The sequence below is a fragment of the Panthera tigris genome, chromosome C2 (genome assembly GCF_018350195.1).
Source record: "Panthera tigris isolate Pti1 chromosome C2, P.tigris_Pti1_mat1.1, whole genome shotgun sequence".
Taxonomy (NCBI): Eukaryota; Metazoa; Chordata; class Mammalia; order Carnivora; family Felidae; genus Panthera; species Panthera tigris.
In genome coordinates, this window is record NC_056668.1 from 118,159,163 (window position 1) to 118,177,776 (window position 18,614).

Genomic DNA, 18,614 nt, shown 5'->3' on the forward strand with positions numbered 1-18,614 from the left:
GGGCACTGTAATAAATTTTTCTCACCCTTTGGAATATTTAGTATACTTTTGTTTATTTATTAAAAGAATAAAAATCAAATAACCAAACAAACAAAAAAAAAAACATTAGCTACCAGTAAGAACAACAGATAAAATAACAAAGGGTATAGCAAGATGATGTCATAATCTACAATCTGATCAATTTGTAGATTTTTCAGCAATTCTTTCAACATATTCCAGCACCTGATAAACATTCATCTTTGTAATCTTTTTTTAAAAATATTTTTAATGTTTATTTATTTTTGAGAGACAGAGACAGAGTGTGATCTGGGAAGGGACAGAGAGAGAGAGAGGAAGACAGAATCTGAAGCAGGCTCCAGGCTCTGAGCTGTCAGCACAGAGCCCAATGCGGGGCTCGAACTCAAAGACCTGGAGACCATGACCTGAGCCAAAGTTAGACGCTTAACCAAGGAGCCACCTAGGTGCCCCTATAATCTTAACAATTCTATGAGTAATTAACTATTTATGCACCCTTTATACCAAAGAAAGTAAAACTAAGAACAGTACATATAAATTCATACAACCAGGAAATGACATCAGAATTTCAACTCGGAAAAAAATTGACACTGTAATACAGTCAGTGTCTCCTCAAGTTCTCTGAATTTGGCTTGGAAATCTGTGCAGTTTCAGAAGCCTGATCCAGATGTTTAGAGGTACACGGTCATTTGCAAGTCCTATTCCCTGAAACCAAGATTCAGTAGCTCTCATGAGTTTCACAGGGATTTCATATTTTTGGTAAGTAGCCCATGAAAATTGATGCATGTGATTCTCAATCATGCTTTGAGAATCCATTGTGTGAAGAATAAAATTTAAATTTTTTATCCAGACCCTTAAGGCCTTTCATAATTTTTCTACAGAATACTTTTGCTGAAAATGTGTTTGACAATCAGGCAATAGGCTCACCTGATTGTTTCTGTCTGTACATATGGTCTTTTTCCAGGATGCCAGCATCCTCCACTGTCATGTATCCATTCAAGACGTGAATGAAAAAGCCATCTCTTTTCCCTCTTGATGCCTAAAGATGATTTAATTTCACTTTCTAAACTCCTGGGATACTCATATGACCCTTCGCAGATCCTGCCTTGGTTTTAGCCATTTGTGTCCAAATTCTGTCTCTCCAATTTAATAATAAAGTTTTGGAAATCAAGAACCAAATTTTATTCAATGTTTTATTACAGACCATGAGAGGCAGAGCGATTTCCACAGAGAAGGCTTTCACTAAACATTTTGCGATGAAGTCCCCTTTTCATGCCTTGTGCTACCACTAATCCAGTCTGTATCATATCTTTGTAATTTTAAAATGACTATACTCACTCGGACTCTTCATTTTTGGTATCCATTGTGGCTTAGGTGTGAGACTGGTTGTATCGACAGCATAATGGAAAGGATGGAGCTACATTCAACTATATTCTTGGATATTGTGCTAATATTGGCATAAATATAAGTATATATAGTATCTGTAGAGGGCAATGGCACCAAAAAAAATAGTATATTTACCTCCTTCTTTGGCCAAGTGTAAGCACAGAAACTCTGTAAATTCTAGGATAAGAAAGAAGAGAAACTCCTCTCTTCAGTCCCAGAAGAGCCCTTTGCTAATTAATACTAAGGAGAACTAGAGCTTGATCTACCTCATAGATTCTCCATCACTTCTCCAAAGAGAGAAGGGCAATTTTAGAGCACTCTAACTCATGAAGAGAAACCAAGTTTCATGTATCAAAGTATACTTAAAAAAAAAAAAAAAACGTAAAAATTACTTATAATGAGAAGATCAGGCTTTTGTTAGAAGAGAAAGCAAAAAGGCAGACAGAACACAGGTTGCCCCAAATCTCTGCTGGCTACTCTAGCTAAGGATATGGCAGTCATGCACAGAGCTTTCCAGTCACATGTGGCACGGCGGAAGACAAATATTCAGAGCCCTAGTATTTAACAGTGCGGAAACTTCCTGAGTAAAAATAGCCGAAACAAATACGGTAAAGCAATAGATTAGTTCCTTGTTATGATAAATACCATTTCAGTTTTTTTTTAAAAATCAAGCAAACAAAGCACTTCACCTAATGAAAATATTTACCTGTAGAGAAATTAACACATAATTCATAGCAAGTTTATCATAGTCAAAAATTATAGCCACTATGTGAAGAACGTTTTAGTCCATAAAGCATCACAGATCATTTAAGTATTTTACCTAAAAGGAATCAAGGATTTAAAATCTAGAATTAATTTAGCTAATACAAGAGAACAAGTTTGGTTTTGCCCCAAACTTTTATTTTTAAAGTTATCAAACCTACAGAAAAAAATGGTTTGATACATAACTGTTTCTCTTTACCTGAATTCACCAGTTGTTCATATTTTGCCACTTTTGCTTTATTTCTAAATACATCCTTTATTTCTCTGACTTATTTGAAAGTAAGTTACATGCACAATGACTCTTTTTCAGCATATGTCTACTAAAAATAAGGACATTCTCTTTATATAATTTCAATCCTAAAAATGTACCTAAGAAAATTACAATAATCCTATAATGTTCTCTAATAGACTGCCTATATTCAGATTTTTTAAATGTTCCAATGTCTTTTATATCTGTTTATTCTTCTATGTAATCCAGATTCGTACACTGCATTCAATTATTATGATTCTGTCTCTTTCTTGGTTTTTGTTGTTGTTGTTGTTGTTGTTGTTGTTTTTTAGAATAAGCCAGGTCACCTGTGTTACAGAATTTCAACCTTCTAGATTTTTTTTTTTTTTTAATGTTTATTTATTTTTGAGACAGAGAGAGACAGAGCATGAACGGGGGAGGGTCAGAGAGAGGGAGACACAGACTCTGAAACAGGCTCCAGGCTCTGAGCTGTCAGCACAGAGCCCGACGCAGGGCTCGAACTCACAGACCGCGAGATCATGACCTGAGCCGAAGTCGGCCGCTTAACCGACTGAGCCACCCAGGCGCCCCTCAACCTTCTAGATTTATCTAGTTTTTGTGGCATTGTTTAAGTTTTTCTTATTGCAGAATCCTATAAACAGGAATTAGGTGCTGAAAGCTTTATTAGATTCAGGTTGCGCATTATTGAAAAATACATTTCAAGGCTGATTCTCTGTATTTCATATTGCATCACATCAGAAGGCATATATCAAGTTGCCCCAGTATCAGTGATGTTAAGTTTGGTCCTATGGTTAAAGTGGTTACAGTGATGACTGCTAATTTTCTGCATTATATTTCCTTTATTATAATTAGTAGGTATACTTGGCTAAGCAATCTGGGGAGTTATATCTGGTGCTATACAAATATCCTGTTCTGCAATAACCTCTCATCCAATGATTTATCCTCCATTGATGATTCATGCCTGATTATATTATACTGCAGGTTGGAAAATAACTATTTTTATAATTCTATCTTATTTTTAGATACATTAGCCAGCATTCTTCTATAAAGAAAAGCTTTTCTTTTTTCAACCTAGTCGGGCTTCTTTTTTATGTCATATGCTAAATTTGTCTCCCTGCCTCCCCCACAAAAACTTTAAAGTTTGGATTCCTTCTGCAGTTAAATCCTGTGATTAAATATGCAGCCCACTGAAGAGGCAGGTGAAGAGCTAAATGACCCTATCACTCTGTGATTTTAGATCTAACGTGAGCCTTAAAAATCTGCCCTTAAGTAAAATCTTAAGTTTAATTGAATTGGTATCTAAACATTTAGTCAAAAATAATTTTAAAAATAAATAAATAAGGGGCGCCTGGGTGGCGCAGTCAGTTAAGCGTCCGACTTCAGCCAGGTCACGATCTCGCCGTCCGTGGGTTCGAGCCCCGCGTCAGGCTCTGGGCTGATGGCTCGGAGCCTGGAGCCTGTTTCCGATTCTGTGTCTCCCTCTCTCTCTGCCCCTCCCCCGTTCATGCTCTGTCTCTCTCTGTCCCAAAAATAAATAAAAAAAATAAATAAAATAAAATAAATAAATAAATAAATAAACATTAAGTCACATATGGGTGATGTGTTATGCATGCTTTTGTGTTATGACTTACCAAATAATATTCCTTGGGTTCTAAAAATCTTATCACTTTTATTTAGAATCACATTTGGAAGAATCTAGAAAACCTGAATATTTCCAGCTTTTTCATCAGACAGATTATGTCATTTCTTTACTTTGGACATCAATATAAGCAAATTCATCTTAAGAGGACATGGAGGAATGATTCCAATTTGAGATCCAAATTAAATATTTAAACATACCTTTCAATAGTGTTATGATTATCAATATAGTTTTATTGTTAATTGAGTATATGCTTTCAAGCACATATGAACCACATAACAAAACGAAGCATCATCATAATATTTAGAAGAGAATATGTGGCTTCTGATTTCTCTCAAAAAAACTTCTACCTTCCCAGTCTGTAGCCACAATAGTTCAGTTGGAGTAGAAAGTTGAAATAATAATAATTAGGGGTGCATGGGTGGCTCAGTCGGTTGGCATCCAACTTCAGCTCAGGTCATGATCTCACGGCTCATGAGTTCGAGCCCCACATTGGGCTGTGTGCTGACAGCTCAGAGTCTGGAGCCTGCTTCAACATTCTGTGTCTCCTTCTCCCTCTGCCCCTCCCCCACTCATGCTCTGTCTCCCTCTGTCTCAATAATAAACATTAAAAAAAAATAAAAAAAGAAGAAATAATAATTAGTGTCTTGTAATTAATTTTATTATTCAAGGGCAACCAAACTACTGTCTTTATTATAGCATTGCAAAATGTGTCTCTTAAACTATCTATTCTTAGTAACTAAAACAAGATTTGAAACATTTTGAGGTTTGGAAATAAGTCCCTATAGATCACCTATTACATTGTAGGCTCTTTGATTTTGCTCAGGTCTTCATAAAGACACTCTTAAAAATATACAAAGGATTTACTGAGAAAAATACCGCATCATTTATGTCCTTATTCACAAAAATAACATGTGGGTTTTGGTAATTTAGAAGAAAATGCATAGTGGAGTTATTCCTTCATTCATTTATTCAAAATTTTTTTCTGATTTTGAAGACCTATTAGGTCTCCTGTGCCATTAGGTAGACTATTTTTATACCTTTCTAGTTTGCAGTTCAATGGTTGATCCTGTTTCTCTACAAGGCAAAGTCTCTACTCTCCAAATTACATTGTTTCACTCCTACTGTATGTTAGCAAGTGTACTAACTTGTTCCTTATGTTTTTTTTTCTTTTTAAATAAATAAATGCATTTACAATTATGAGCACTGTATTTCTCTTACTTAAGAAACAATTTTTGTCAGTTCCTGTTATTTTAATTATATCTCTACTCTCACATTTCTTACCTTTAAGCCATTTCTTTATGATTTACTCTATCCTTCATACACATTCAAGCCTCAAGCAAACCAGATCAGTGAAGCACTGTTTATGGAATATTGTATGTTAATAAGTACTCTGCTCAAAATACATGCCACTCATCTTTTCTACTCTGGTTTTCTTTGTCTTCAAATTCACAGATAAATTTCATACTATCCATTTACAAACTTAGTCATGTATCCCCTAATTTTGCTCAACAAAACTCTGCAGCTATGATAGTGAAGAAATCTAAAAGTACTATTCTTCTGTCTTTATTGTAAAATAAAAGGTAGAGGGGAAAATATATTTCCATTTTCCTTTCACTTCGTAGTTTTTAACCTATGTGCCCAGAGTTCTTCTCCCTCTACTCTAAGAGCAGAAAAATCGTGAAATTAGGAGTCACACAAAATTGCTTTGGAATTTCTGTTTTGGCGAGTAAAGGAAGGTTATGGGATGAACTATGCCCCCCCCAAAAAAAAATATGTTTTTTGCCTCACAAAAAAAGTGTTGAAATTCTACTTCCCAGGGGCGCCTGGATGGCTCAGTTGGTTAAGCGTTCAACTTCAACTCAGGTTCCGATCTCGCGGTCCGTGAGTTTGAGCCCCTTGTCAGGCTCTGGGCTGATGGCTCAGAGCCTGGAGCCTGCTTCAGATTCTGTGTCTCCCTCTCTCTCTGCCCCTCCCCCGTTCATGATCTGTCTCTCTCTGTCTCAAAAATAAATAAACGCTAAAAAAAAAAAGAAATTAAAAAAAAAGAAAGAAATTCTACTGCCCAGTACCTCAGAATGTGACTTTATTTGGAAACAGCATCATTGCAGATACAATTAATTAAGATCAGATCATACTCAAGAATGGTAGTCCTCTACTGGTGTCCTTGTAAGAGAATGGTCATGTGAAGACTCACAGACACAGGGAGGATGACTGTGTGAAAATGGAGATAGACACCAGATGAAGTATCTTCCAGCCAAGAAAGACCGAGGATCACTAGCTGTCACCAAGCTCTAGAAGAAAATAATGGAATAGATTTCTCCTTAGTGCCCTTAGAAGGAACCAACTCTGCCATAGTTTTTAGACTTTTAGCCCCCAGAACCATGAGAAAATATATTTCTGTTGTTTTAAGCCACTCAGTTTGTGGTACTTTGCTTTGGAAACCCTAGGAAGTTGATCCAGTGGGAAAGTTATGAATTTTATCAGTTACTAAAATCCTCCTTCTGTAAACTCAAGGTAGGAAGCCAATCTTCCTGTATTGAAATGTTGTAATTATTTTTTTTCTAATTTGTTAACGTTTATTTGTTATTGAGAGACAGAGAGAGACTATGAGCATGCGAGGGGCAGAGAGAGGAGGAGACACAGAATCCGAAGCAGGCTCCAGGCTCCGAGCTGTCAGCACAGAGCCCACTGCGGGCCTCGAACCCACAAACTGCGAGACCACCACCTGAGCCAATGTCGGACGCCCAACTCACTGAGCCACCCAGATGCCTTGAAGTGTTGTAATTATTAACAATACTTGATACATGCTATCTGTATACATAGCATACACACACATATACACAGTACTTGTAACTAGTAATAATCTAAAAACTTGCCAAATATTTGATTTTAAGTAAAATATAGATGGTCAGAGCTATAAACTTGTTATAATATGACAATGATTAGAGAATTTCTTAACTGCCATTTAATGTTCAAGAGGCAAAGAAACAGTTATCCCAAGACACCCTTTGATTTTCCTGGGCTAAGGGGTCATATATCATCTGCCCTAAGAGAATCTGTGTTTCCTGATAAGGAAAGAACTAGGGAAAAGATCAGGCTTGGGGAAACCAACAGGTCTGCTGTAGGATTTCCATCCTAATGAGCCTATCTGTAAATTGGCTATATTTTATTATTGGCCAGCACAGTAGTTTAGCAACTTTAGCAAAGGTAATGAGTGGATTATAGTCTGTGAGCCACAAGAATCACCATCAAAGAATAAAATAGAAACTAGGGCTATAATGACATAGAATAACCACTTCCTACTTCCCTGGGACCTTGAGCAAACAGAGAACCTTCCCTAAAACGAATTGTTAGTTGCGAAGCAGAGAATAATCAGAGGGCTTTATGTGAGCACTGCTAGAAATGCTGAAGAATATTTGTAAAGTGGTACACTCCCCACCCCCATCTTAATACATGAGGAAGAGTGTGCAGTGTTACTTTGAATGTGGCATTTTTGTATTCAGTAACAGGTGAAGGGCTGGGCGCATAATAAGAAACTTACCAAATGAAATGTAACAGTACTTTGATGTCTACATCTAAACAAGTATTTTCTTTCAGTCATCATTGATGCTGATATATTTCCATTATTTTAAGTCTTTAAGTTGTTTTTTCTTTTTATTTGTAAGAAAAAAACTTTCAGAACTGAATTTGATAAATAATGTGATGAAGAAATAGAACCTAGTGTAGGAAGATCAGGAACCAATGACCTAAGATCTGCCCGTTGAATTCATTTAGCATTTCATTGAGCCCAGCCTCTCCTGTTTTGTGTAATTTGTTTCTGAGTTTGACACATGTCTGTGACTCTGAGAGTGGTGACCTTTTACAGGTAAATGCTGAAGTATGAAATTCTTACTTTCTTGCCTCACCTTGGAATACACCTCAATGTGTATTTCATATTCCAGGGCTAACTTGCAAAATTAAGCTGTGGTCAGGACTGGCTGTATTCACATCCATACTTAGGAAATAGGTACTTCCATTTCCCTGTTCTACTTCCTGACCACTTTCCCCAGCAAACTTTTCCCTGGTAGAGCTCGCCTCCCTGGATCTGCTTCAGAGGAATCTAACCTGAGACAGTTATATGGGTTGCATTAAAAAGACCACCCTTGTTCTTTAAATCATAAACTGGCCATCACTACAATTCACTAATAGGAGTTCTAGCAATGTCTGAGCAGGAAGAGTGGTGTGTGGCTTCTTGTATAGTAGTAGAGAACTAATTTCAGGAGGAAAGATTCAAAAGTGGTTGAGGTGATTAGGCTTTAAAGTCGAAAGCTGAGTTCCATTTCAGTTTGTCAACTGACTAGTGTTAAGACTTTGGATAAGTATCTTATTCCCTCCAGGCTTTAATTTCTTCATCTGTAACAGGGAGATAATAAGAATACTCACCTTCAGAGTTCACCTAAGGAGTAGTAAGATCATCACAGCAAGAGTTTATCACAGGGCTCAGCACGTGGTAAACATTCAACAAATGTATCCATTATTAATACTGTAAGTTTAGGATCGTATATGAGAACTAAATACTTTATAATCATGTTACAGACACACAAGGGAATCTGAGATCATTCAAATTTTATAGGCTGAGATTTTACAAGTTGTGTATTTCCAACAGTAATCCATCTTCTATAGATTGCCTATAATTTGGAGGTTGAAAACTTGTAACTTAGGAATGTTGTCTCTTACTCATTAGCACTTTATAGTTCGCAAAGTATAATCATGTATTTCTCCATTCTATGATTTGCATTAAATTTCAATTCTGTAAAATGGTATGTGTATATTACATATTAAATGAATTAACACAAAGCCAACTGTTACATAAAGAAATTTTCGTGTAGAAATTTCATGTGAACTTCAATGAAGTACTTGAAATTTCTCAGACCTATAAAGCCATTACAATATCTGGTGACTCCAAATGTGCAATGTTCACAGTCGTTTGCCGTTCAAAATATTTCCAAATACGTATGAAATAGACCAAGATGTATTTTGCCAAGATTATTTTCCCTTGATTTTTAAAACAATGCGTATGTGTTTGTAGAAGGAATTCTATCCATAGTAGTGAACATTCAGGATCTACTGTATTTATGTTCATAGGATTTCACGTAACATTTGGTAGTGAAGACCTTATATTATACACTCGTAAGATATAACTAATGCAATAACCTCATCCCAGGTGGCCCAGACCAATAGGTAACTTAACAGAGATACTCTTTTATCTGTATTTTAAAAAATAAATTGCATGCGAACAGAATTAGAAAACTCTGATATGGCAATACGTAACAAAGAAAACAAAATTCTGAGTAATTTAATAAATCCTAAAATGAACAATATCACGTGATAAAATGAAATCTTAAGTACTATTCAAAGAAGTATAGTATGGTGATCACAAGAATTATATATATTATATAATTTATGTGTATATATGTATATAATTTTTTCACTATTGACGTTTTGTTGTACTAGAAAACTGGATTTATTATATAGATAACTGGCTTAGGGTAGTTGCTTCAGATGATGCTTGATTTAGGAGATTACTAAAACATCCAGGGAGCCTCTTGTTTTTCCCTTTTCCCACTGTCTTCCTCTGCCTGAGCTGCACATTGTGGGCTTTAAGGGTTACATACGTCTGTGTTCATCAAGGATCTTTGCATGAGAGGAAGCACAGTGTATGAGAATCAGCATACCTTTGTGGACTCTGGATATAGATTCCCTCCATTCAAAACCTTTTCTCATAAGTAAATGGAAATAATAATAGTACCTAAACCATAGGCTTGATAAGAGGATTGAATGTGTTAATTTTTGAAAGACACTAAGAACAAATTCTAGAACAGAGAATGTACTATGTAAATTTCTGTTACATAAAAGTAAATGTTCCCCAGAATCTAACCCAGTATCAGACATAGAGCAGGTACCAAATAAATGGATGATAATGGAATAAAAAGCAGGACTCCTAGCAAAATTGAGCATAACCATAGGATGATTATCATGTCTGCGCCATATTGAGAAGGTTTGAGTGAGGATATTCACATCAGGCAAGAAATTACTCACTAAATTGAAAGAACAAATCTCTTTCATAGACAAGAAAAAGTGAACTTGTTTTGTTTCTCTAGAGGTCAGAACTAGGACCGATGGACAGAGGATAATTGGGTAATTCTGGTAATCATGTCTACCCAATAATGTAGAATAGGCTGATGTTAAGCAGCAATTCCTGTCACTAGAAACATCTAAGCCGAACATAATAGAAATAGTCACTGAAATGTCAAGTATTCTGGAAAAAATTACTAGAAAAATACATAAATCCCTAAGTAGAATTTATCTACATATTTGGTGGCATATACTAAAACACAGAATGCTTTTGCAAACTCCTGCTTCTCTTTTATCTCTGTCTAGACTCTTGAATGGCACACGGATTTTGCCATCCTTGTTCTCACCATGTAAAAGTTAAGGAAGAAAATCATTAGGTACTGACAGTGACCAATAGACCAATGTAAGTGTCAACGCAATGCAATTAGGTTAAGAAAGAATAAATGTGTTTTAAGATGAGTGGGAGAAGACCCTGGCAAACTGATTTATTTCAACAAAAAAATGAAATTAAAGAACAGGAAAGAAGTTTTGGCAATATAATAATTATAGCATATGTACGGTTATGTGGCCAGGGTCCCAGGTATATCTGAAATCTACATTGCCATACTTTCTTCCAACAAGAGGAGTAAACTCTTGTACCCTTGGAGGAAAACTAGTAATGAAATACATGGAGACATGGAGGTCAGCCTGGAGTAGAAAGGGTGATCAAAATGCTACTCTACAATTTATGCAAACTCTATCATGAAATTCAATGAGTCCTAGGGATCTAGAGCCTCTACATTCTCCTTTGGGACCCAATTCTAGTCTCTCACACTATTCTCAGACACAGTCCTCTCCAATACTTGCTTAGTCATGCCATACACATGCACAAGTTAGATTCCAGGGAAAAACTACACCATTAAGGCAATGTAAACAAAACTTGCAAGTCCCTTGTCCCATGACTACTCCCTGCTGTCTGGAAAATCTCTGCATAGAAAATTTTATTTTTAACCTGACTTCCAAAACATGTCACTGAAGATATGCTATACACAAACCAGTTCACCATTTCATCTTCCAGCTTTGGGAAGAAAAGGGAGGGCTCAGAAAAACAACTTTGAATTCATCTCCCAAGTAAAAGCACTAAAAGGATGATTTTCACTTGCTACATGTGCTGGTTTGCTCTGATTTTTGTGTACTTCCTTTGGGAGACTGCTAATCATTTGTAAATTGCCTCTTATAAAATTGCTTTCTATATTTAAATCTTGAGGTTTTTTTTCATAAATGTGCAGGTATTAAGCACATTTGAAAGCAGCATAAAATGATGCTGACTTGATCAACTAACCAACTTTTTAATAAGTAGTGCAATGTAACAAAATATTCCACCAATCCCATGTTGACATGCTTGTTGGATACATTTAATTTCCTTTTATATGATCTGGCTATATCTACTCAGAAAATTGTACAAAGAATTTAAGTATTATTCAATTACGCAAGAAATACTATTTAAATAACAAAAGCCAAAATATATGTTTACAATATTTCTAGTTTGCAAGTGAAATCCAGATATTTGCTTAACTGTGTATGTACAGCTATGGCTATTTTTCTTCGAAAGCGTTGTTTTACTTAGCATGGATTTTCTTTTTTTTTTTTTTTTTTTTTTTAACGTTTTATTTATTTTTGAGACAGGGAGAGACAGAGCATGAACAGGGGAGGGGCAGAGAGAGGGAGACACAGAATCGGAAACATGCTCCAGGCTCTGAGCTGTCAGCACAGAGCCCGACGCGGGGCTCGAACTCACGGACCGCGAGATCATGACCTGAGCCGAAGTCGGCCGCTTAACCGACTGAGGCACCCAGGCGCCCCTTAGCATGGATTTTCTACTTAAAAGCACTATAGAAAGGTGAACTTCCTAGTGCATGCATATATCAATGGGTGTGAAAAACAGCAATGATGATAAGAGGAAAATTTATTAAGTATTATCCACTAGGCAATTGGGGTTTGCAAACCCCAATTTTGGACACTTTGTCCAAAACCCCATGCCTACTCTGAGATATATTCCTCAACCTCAAATACAGACGAGCTTCTTTCTAAAAATTTCATTTTAAACAAGTTGTTCAAAAATAAAAACGTATTTTCTCACAATTTTATTGAAAATAGTCATCATCACAAAAAGAAAAAAAAAAGTCACCAGGTATATTTTTAGGCATAAGAAGCACACAAAATTAATTGCATTTCTACTAACTAACAATGATTATGCAGAAACCAAAATTAAACACAATACCATTTATAACAGCTACAAAGAAAATAAGATACTTAGGCACGCAGTTCATAACACATACAAAGAATTTGTATTCTGAAAATTACAAAATGCTGAAAGAAATCAAAAGTGATCTAAATCAGCATGACATGTCAATGTACTGAAAACCTCAACATAATTAAAATGTCAATTCTCCCATAATGATTTATAGTTTTAACACAATTCCTATAAAAATTCTGACAAGATTTACTTTGAAGATATAGGCAAAATTATTCTGAAATGTATATTAAAAAGCAAAGTAACTATTAAAGCTTTAATTGTTTAGCATGGTTAAATAATTTGTGTGGAGGGTGGAGAATAAAAGGGTAGGAATCAGTTTATCTGATTTCAAGACTTACTATTCACCTATAGAAATAAGGATTGTGTGGAAGGATAGATGTATAGATCAATGGAACAGAACAGAAAACACAAAAATAGACCTACAAGAAAATACTTAACTGATTTAACAAACATGCAAAAACAATTCAATGGAAGAAGGATAGCCTTTTCAACAAATGGTAAAAGAACACTGAACATCCATAGGCAAAGAAAATGAATGCTAGCCTCAGTCTCATACCTTATACAAAATTTAATGAAAAATGGGTAACAACTTAAATGTTAAATGTGAAACTATAAAAATACTGTTGGGAAAAAAAAAGAAAGATAGAAAATTGCCAAGATCCAGAGCTAGGCAACTGATTTTTGGGCATTACAAAAAAAAAAAAAAAAAAAAAAAAAAAATGTATGGTTCAAAATAAAAATTTGACAAATTGGATTTCATCAAAATTAAAAATATTTGGTCTTTGAAAGACTCTGCTAAGAGGATATAAAGACAAACTCCCTACTTGGGAAATATTTACAAGGCACATGTTATGCACTGAATATTGTATCCCCTCAAATTTCCATGTTGAAGCCCTAATCCCCAGTGTAGTATATTTGGAGCTGAGGCCTCTAAAAATCGTTTAAGGTTAAAATGAGGTCATTAAGATGGAACCCTCATCCAACAGATTCATGTATTTGTAAGGACAGACACCAGCTATGTGAGAACACAGTAAGAAGGTGGCAATCTGCAACCCAAGAAGAGCTCTCGGACATCGAACCCTATTGTCACCTTGATCTTTGACTTTTCCTGGACAAATGCAAGAAAGTAAGTTTCTGTTGTTTAAGCCACTCAGTCTGTGGTATTTTGTTTCAGCAGCATGAATTGACTGACATACCATATGTGGGACAAGAACTCTCAAGGTTTGACATAAAACTATCCAATTAGAAAATGAATAAATGGCATTACTTATTTAAGGAACGTAAAGATGGCAACTAAACTCATGAGCAAAAGTTCCACATCTTTAGCCACTGGAAAAAAATGCGTATTAAAACCACAGTAAGATATCATTACACACCTATCAAAATGGTTAAAAAAAAAACAGACAACAGTGATAATACCTAATGCTGACGACTATGCAAATAAACTGGAATACTTATACAATGTTGGTGGGAGTATAAAATGGTACAGTTACTCCAGAAAACATTTGGAAGCTTCTATAAAACTTCTTATAAAAGCATACAATTATTATATGACCCAGTCATTGCATTCCTGGACATTTATCCCAGAGAAATGAAAACTCGTATTAACACAAAAACCTGAACATTAATGTTTATATTAGCTTTGTTTTCAATAGCCCAAAACTAGAATCAGCCTAGCTGCCCTTCAACAGAGAAATGGCTAAGCAGACTTTGCAGCACACACACCATGGAATACCACTCAGTAATGAAAAGGATGGACTCCTGGTGTATGCAACCACTGGGATGAACTTCAGAGAATTTTGCTGAGGTGAAACAGCTAATCCTAAAAAGTTATATATTGTAGGACTTAATTTATACAACATTTTGAAAGGATAGAACTTTAGAAATAGAGGACAGATTAGTGCTTTCCTAGGTTTAGGTGGGTGTGGTTATAAAAAGACTACAGGGATCCTTGCAGTGATAGAACTATTCTGTATACTGACCGTGATACTGGTGAATACATAAGCCCACCTATGAGATACGCTTTTCTAAAATGAAACCACACACACACACACACACACACACACACACACACGAGTACAGGTAAAACCAGAGAAATCTGAATAAGATCAATGGATTGTATCAATACCAATATCCTGACTTCAATATTAGTTTTATAAAATTCTATTACTGAGGAAACTGGATAAAACATACATGAGATATCTCTGTATGATTCTGTGTAGCCGTAGATGAACCTATAATTAATTAGCCCCATAAAAATTCTAGTTTAAAACCTCAAGGGAAAAGAAAATTGTAAACCAGTTGACTGTCTTCCAATAATAGAATAGTGATGTATAATCTGACACCTACCTATACCATGGATGATTATGTTGTAATTAAAATGAATGAGTTAGAGGTCTTCCTCCAAGTGATTTGGTGAAATTTCATGAAACATTGTTAAGTATAAAAAATAAAACATAAATTAATGGATACAACAGTTCCATATTCATAAAACAATAACATGTATATAAATATGTAACTGACTATATGAGGATAAAAAAAAAGCTTTCAGAATAATACATCGGGTGACTGACATTAGTTTCCTGGCGGAGATGGGGAGAAGAGCAAACAAAAGTATGCAGTGAGCCAATTCCAGGTACCACATTTTCCACAAGATTGGAAAAGCTAGGAAGTGTGCATAAGGTGACGTCGTCTCTTCCTCCCTCCCACCCCGAAATACAATAAATCTCCCAGAAACTCACCCAGACTTATGCATCTCACTTACACATCTCACCCATCAGAATGGGGTCATATGGCCACCCTTAGATTCTGGAAGGGTAGGTATTTTTAAACAGACACATTGCTATCACATGCAAATTAGGGTTATATGAGCTTTCTTAAGTGGAATAAAGATTAACTAAACAACCAGCAATACCTAGCACTATAAGTAAACATATATACCAAATGAGATAATAAAGATCATACGCTCATAAATGCACACAATATTCACAAAGTAACTACTCAACCAGCGCCTGTGTCTCCATTTGTAAATTAATGGGTATGGTTTTCCATGATCACTGATGTTTTCAAGTTATTGACAAGAATCAACATGTTGATTATTCACATTAATTCTCTTTAATTTGGGTAAAACGCATGTAATTAATATCTATGCAAAAAGATCCACTTATCCAAACATAGAACCATATATACACTCAGTGTCTGAATGAAACATAGAAATAATTCATTAAAATATAAAAAAATTAAAAAGAAGATACATGACCAATATGTCTATTCTCTAACATCATATATGTGTCACATAAAAATATCTGCATTAGTACATCCACTAATAAATTCTGAGGTAAGTAAAAACCTACTTGAGAAAGCAGTGATTAAAATGCAGAACATTTTTTCTCTCATAGAATTGACTTTATAGTGTAGGGAGAGGAGGGGAAAAAAATGCCATGTAAGTATAGATAAGCTGTTAAGAGCCACAAAGAAGAGATAAAGCAGAGTCAAGGGGACTTCTGAAAGAGGGTGACTATCTCAGTGTGGTTCTTACACAGAGGCCTAAAGCACCCGTGGGAGTGACAATTATCTGGGGACAGTGCTCCAGGTAAAGGAAAATCCACGAAAGCCTGCAGCAGTTAAGTGCCCCATATGCAAACAACAACAAAAGGTCACTGAGGCTGGAATGTAATGCGGAGTTAGTGGGAGAAGGTAAAATCAAAGAGGTAGTAGGGGGTAGATATGGTAAAGCCACTAGGCCATGATTAGAAAGGTTTCTTTTTGTTCTTAGTGCCATGAGAAGTCATTGAAAGGCTTTGAGCAGAGGAAAGATCTGCCATTTTCTCGCCAAGGATTTTTCTGGAGGCTGTGCCGAAAATAGACAGCAATGGAGCAATAGTAGACTCAGGCACCTGTTAGGGGGAAATGTAGTGATCACAGCAGGAGATACCAGCTTTCCCTAGAATGGCAGCCATAGAGGGAGCAAGAATTTATGAGAATCTGTATATATTTCAAAGGTAAGAAGAGATAGAGTTCATGTGTCTTTATGAGAAAAAAAAAATCAAAGACGACCATATAAATAGATGCTGTGATAAAAAGTTTACGCAACTCAATCCAGTAAGCACAAAAAACGGAGTGCATATGTCAAGGTCCTCTCAAGAAATATCAATCTATTCTGCAAGTTTAACAGGAAGACATTAATGAAGAGAAGTCATTCCTTATGGAACTGATAAGGGCTACTGAAAACCCAGAAACTAGCACCAGTAACAAGCTGTTACCAGATCTGGGTCTCTGGGTCTGAGTAAGAGAAAGGAACAGTGTTACCAAAGAAAACAGCGGTGAGAATTGAAGCCATGGAGAAGGAAACCCATTCCCCTTTCCCTCCTTTTACAGAAGCTTCCATCGTAGTGGTATAGGACCACTGTGAAAGATGTAGCTGCAGAAGGAGGGGTAAAGGGAAGAAATATCGCAACTTACTTTCTCTCAGCTTTCTAATCTACCTATAGTCCCTGTTGCCAAATTCATTGAGAAGCTAATTAGCTAGGGAACATGGGTGGGCATCAAGAAGAGGTTAGAGTGGTTCTGACAAGAGGTGGCGGGGAGGGGGGGATGGAAGATAACCAGTAAAGAGGGTACAATAAGCATTATCTTCGGGGTCATCAAGTAAGAGGTCACAAATGTAGGAATATTGGTAGTTTCTTAATTAGTGAGTACATATTTATAAGGCGATAAGAAGGTAAGAGTCATGGTTAATCCACTACATCCACTTGGAAGAGAACAGAGAATAATCTTTTTCCACTGACATATGATAGCATTCTGTTTCATCAGAGCCTGACCCAAGTATGTGACTGACTTAGCACAGTTCCTTCTTTTTACAAATTTTATTAATTTTTGATGTTGCATAGCATTCATTAATACCTTCTCAATTGAAAACATTCAAAGCCCCTGTCGACTGAGCTCCAATTCAGATCCCCCAACTGCAACTATTTTTATAAGCATGCTAATGTATACTCTCAGCCCTTGTGCTAATATATTTAAATAAATGTATGCATAGTCAAAAGAAACTATATCTGTATCTATATATTAAATGAGCCACCCAGCCCTGACTTCTCTCCTAAATTGAGACATTTGCATCTCACTAACTAGTAAACATCTCCACTTGGGTAGCTAATAGGCCCTCAACCTTCTGACTAGTCTTGATTCCTTTGATTCTTTCCTTTTTTTTTTTTTTTTTTGAAATCACTGGGAAAATGAGCAGAAAGCTCAAGTCTTTAAAAGATTAGCATTCATCAGAAGTGTTTTTTTATTAAAATCCTTTTATTTCTAATCAAGGGAGCATCAAATATCAGGTTTTACCCGCACTGGTTTCTCAGTCCCGTACTGGTGAAGGTTCCACATCAATCAATGGAGAGGTCCAAGCAGAGACTTGAGAGATTCCTCCACCATAAAACAGGTGACAAAGAGGCCTGTCCAAAGACAGCTCGAACAGTATTAAACAATGAAGAAATGAATGGAAAGAAAAAAAAAAAAACAAAAAAACTCCACCCTCTCCATTCCATATTCTTGTTTTATTTCCTCATCAAAATTTATTTTAATTTTTTTTAATGTTTATTTATTTTTGAGACAGAGAGAGACAGAGCATGAATGGGGGAGAGTCAGAGAAAGAGAGGGAGACACAGAATCCGAAACAGGTTCCAGGCTCTGCGCTGTGAGCACAGAGCCCAACGCGGGTCTCGAACTCATGGATGGCGAGATCATGACCTCAGCTGAAGTTGGACGCTTAACCAACTGAGCCACCCAGGCGCCCACTCCTTATCAAAATTTAAATAAACATTCTTAACAGGATGAACTAGCTTGGGTACTGAGGAAATAGAGCCCATCTGTGCTAGAATGTTTCAGGCACACCTGGAGGGGATGCTCAAATATTCACCGATGTAAAGTGTCATCCCACGGAAAATGTACAGACAAGGTCTCTCCTCCACAATTTTGTCCAAGTGTCCCTGAAACACAACTAGAGCAGAAAAGATAGATCCGTGGAACAAAAAGGACTCACAGCAGACACTATGGTGTGTAGGAATTTTATACATGATACAGTAGAAACTGTATTCTGGGAAATCTAAGACAATGTATTGTATTTTTATTTAAAACAATTATCACTGACACAT